This window comes from Macrobrachium nipponense, chromosome 35 (assembly GCF_015104395.2).
Source record: "Macrobrachium nipponense isolate FS-2020 chromosome 35, ASM1510439v2, whole genome shotgun sequence".
NCBI lineage: Eukaryota > Metazoa > Arthropoda > Malacostraca > Decapoda > Palaemonidae > Macrobrachium > Macrobrachium nipponense.
In genome coordinates, this window is record NC_061096.1 from 22,662,192 (window position 1) to 22,666,049 (window position 3,858).

Below are 3,858 nucleotides of genomic sequence, written 5' to 3' on the forward strand. Positions count from 1 at the left end.
TTTGAAGGTTGTAGCTTTTCTTATTCCCGAAATAATTGCAATATATATATATAAAAAAATTCGACATTCGGTCAACTTTAACTCGTCAGAATATGGTAGAAAACTGCAATTGTAAGCTAATACTCTTACAGTATAGTAATATTCAATCATTTGTCCTCATTTTGAAAGAAATTGAAGTCTCTAGGACAATATTTAGATTTATGGTGAATTTTTGAAAAAAATATTTGTTTACGTCCGCGCGTTACGAATTCATGCATTATTTTGTGATAATATTTTCTCTGTGCTGCTTTTATTGTTTTACAATGTGTTATATACCAAAATGATTGCAATTTAGTGTACATTACAACGAAAAACAAAGTAACTTGTTACCTTTAACCGTTTTTTGCAACAGCGCGATTTGAATACAATTATATATGAAATTTCGTTTTTGCGCTATCATATATCGCATTATTTATATATGATAATGATAATTTTTTTCACTTCTGATGGTTGCATACTAAACTTCAGCCAATGACAAAGAAAGAAGCCAAAAATGAACTCTTAATCTTGAAAACTAAGCGCACTGTGATTTTTTGAAAAAAATGATATTGTTATGTTACAATAAAGTTTCATACATACTTACCTGGCAGATATATACATAGCTAAGACTCCGTCGTCCCCGACAGAAATTCAAATTTCGCGCCACTCGCTACAGGTAGTCATGTGATCTACCGGCCTGGCCCTGCCCTGGGAGGCCAGGACTAGGAACCATCCCCGTTTTCTATCATATTTTCTCTCTCCACCTGTCTCCTGCGGGGAGGCTGGGTGGGCCTTTAATTGTATATATCTGCCAGGTAAGTATGTATGAAACTTTATTGTAACATAACAATATCATTTTCATACAATCAACTTACCTGTCAGATATATACATAGCTGATTGGCACCCTTCGGTGGAGGGTAAGAGACAGCTACTATTTGGAATAGACAGGTAAACAACATATGTTGTAGGTATAAATAAAACCTTGGTTCCTACCTGATAGGTGGTAGACTTCGTGGGTGTTTGCCCAGTAGTCTGCATCACCTCAAGAAACTTTAGCGAGATATATGATCTATGGCCAAGAGTTCTTGTGGGTCTGCCGATGGGGTCTTATCCGCTTACTCGGCAGAGCCTGAAGGACTTTGTCAAGGGGTGGGTGCTGATCCACTTATATGACAATACACTTAGAAGGAGCACACAACCAATCCCGACCACCTGATCCTAACCATTATGTTAGAACTAAAGATTGTTCCGAGTTATCCCCGAACTCTTCACAACCGTAACTCAAAAAACCACTACGCACACATACATAATTTTCTAAAAAAAAAAAAAAAAAAAATTATACTCATACTAATTAGATATGACAAGATTCTCTTACTGAACAACTAGACAGCCGCCCGTGCTAAACAAGTCCTCCATTGTTCGAAGAGACTCCAGACCATATCTAAAAAGAAGAAAAGTATATACTTTCAAGGATTGGTGTCGGCTCCCGTACCCAGAATTGTATCCGCCGATACGAAAGGACCCAGAGAAAAACACTTCTCATATGTCACACGAACGTCTTTCAAGTAATGAGATGCAAATACATGTACTGAGTTGCATCTCCAAAATGTCGTATCTATGATGTTTTTAAGCGACATATTCTTATGAAACGAGAGAGACGTCGCTACTGCTCTCACTCATGAGCTTCAACTTTCAACAGTCGCAACTGTTCGTCAGAACAGACCTTATGCGCGTCTGTAATGACGTTCCTCACAAAGAATGCCAGAGCATTCTTGGACATCAGTTCTTGTGGGGTCTTTTACCGCGCACCAAAGACCTTGTCTAGAGCCTCCATCTGATGCTTTCTCTGAATGTAGAACTTTAGAGCTCTTACAGGGCATAGAGATCTTTCTGCTTCTCTTCCTACGAGACTCGATATGCCTTTGACTTCAAATGACTTAGGCCAGGGATTCGAGGGATTCTCATTCTTAGCTAAAAACAGGGTCTTAAACGAGCAAATAGCTGGAAGTCTCCCTTGAAACTACTTTATCCTGCAGAGCATGTAATTCACTAACTCTCTTTGCCGTAGCTAAAGATAATAGGAATAGGCATTTTCTGGTGATGTCTCGAAACGATGCCAGATGAGGAGGTTCGAACTTTCAGAGAAAGAAACTTGAGAACCACGTCTAGGTTCCAGTTAGGAGGGACCGGTTCCTTAGACTTTGAAGTCTCAAAGGACCTTATGAGATCGTGGAGATCTTTATTATCTGCCAGATCTAATCCTCTATTCCTGAAGACTGCCGAGAGCATACTTCTGTATCCCTTTATTGTGGATACAGCTAGATGAGATTGCTCTCTCAGGAATAGAAGGAAATCAGCAATTTCCGCTATAGAGGTAGTGGAGGAGGACAACTTCTTAGTTCTACACCACCTTCTAAAGACCTCCCACTTCGACTGATATGCTTTCGTAGTGGAGGTTCTGCGTGCTCTCGCGATCGCGCTTGCAACTTCGCGAGAAAACCCTCTCGCTCTGACGAGTCTTTCGATAGTCGAAAGGCAGTCAGAGCGAGAGCGGGGAGTTTTGATGAATACCTCTTGAAGTGTGGCTGTCTGAGAAGATCCATCCTTCTTGGTGGTAGGGATCTGGGAAAGTCTACGATCCACTCTACCACCTCCGTGAACCCATCTTGGGCCGGCCAAAAGGGGGCTATCAATGTCATCCTCGTCTCCTTTGACGCCACAAACTTTTTCAGTACTAGTCCCAGGATTTTGAATGGAGGAGGAAAAGCATAGACGTCTACGCGAGACCAATCTAGCAGGAAGGCGTCTACCATAAGAGCTCTTGGGTCTTCCACGACCTGAGCAAAAAGACTGCCAGCCTTTTGGAGATGGAATGTGGCGAAGAGATCCACATGAGGCGTCCCCCACAGCGACCAGAGATCTTGACACACCTCCTCGTGTAGGGTCCACTCTGTATGAAGGACCTGGTTCCTCCTGCTGAGTCTGTCCGCCCTCACATTCTTTACTCCCTGAACGAACCTTGTAAGAAGGGAGATGTCCTGTGAGACGTCCAAACGCAAAAGGTCTTTCGTCAGCTCGTAAAGGAACGAGGAGTGAGTCCCTCCTTGTTTTCGAATGTAGGCAAGTGCCGTGGTGTTGTCCACGTTTACTTGCACTACTTTGTTCGAAAACCAGAGGTTCTAGACTCTTCAAAGCCAGATGTACGGCGAAGAGCTCTTTGCAGTTTATGTGCCAAGACTCTGCGCTGGTTCCCAGGTGCCTGACACCTCCTTCGAGCCTAATGTTGCTCCCAACCTTTCTCCGACGCATCGGAGTACAACACTAGGTCTGGGTTCTGGGTTTTTAGAGAGATCCCTTTGTTCTCTTTCAGAGGGGGCAACCACCATTCCAGGTGTGGTCTTATCTCCACTGGAATGGGAAAGGCGTCCGAAAGTTGTCCAGTTTTCCAACTCCAAGACTTCTTGAGGAAGAATTGAAGCGGACGTAAATGAAGTCTTCCTAGCGGGAAGAACTGTTCGAGCGAGGAAAGGGTCCCTAGAAGGCTCAACCATTCCCTCGCCGACGTCTGTTCTTTTCCCTTCCTTAAGAAGAGAGAGGACTATCTGCAAACCTTTTGCGATTCTCTCTTGCGAAGGAAATACTCGAAAACCTCGAGAATCCATCTGAATCCCCAGATAGACTAAGTTCTGTCTGGGGGTCAGCTGCGACTTCTCGAGGTTCACGAGTAATCCCAACGCTCTGATCAGATCTAAAGTTAACGTAAGGTCCTCCAAGCACTGTCTCTCTGAACTGGCCCTGATGAGCCAGTCGTCCAGATACAGAGATATTTACTCCTTTGA

General features: G+C 43.3%; 1 protein-coding gene and 1 long non-coding RNA gene across 2 annotated transcripts in view; one reads left to right on the top strand and one right to left on the bottom strand.

The window, feature by feature from the left end:
* LOC135208480 (negative elongation factor A-like) overlaps positions 1-3,858 on the top strand; it is a gene marked incomplete in the record, with an annotated part of 32,284 nt that overhangs the window by 13,831 nt on the left and 14,595 nt on the right.
* The window catches only part of LOC135208481 (uncharacterized), a 260,778-nt gene that overhangs the window by 6,007 nt on the left and 250,913 nt on the right, over positions 1-3,858 (bottom strand). The window lies entirely within an intron of this gene.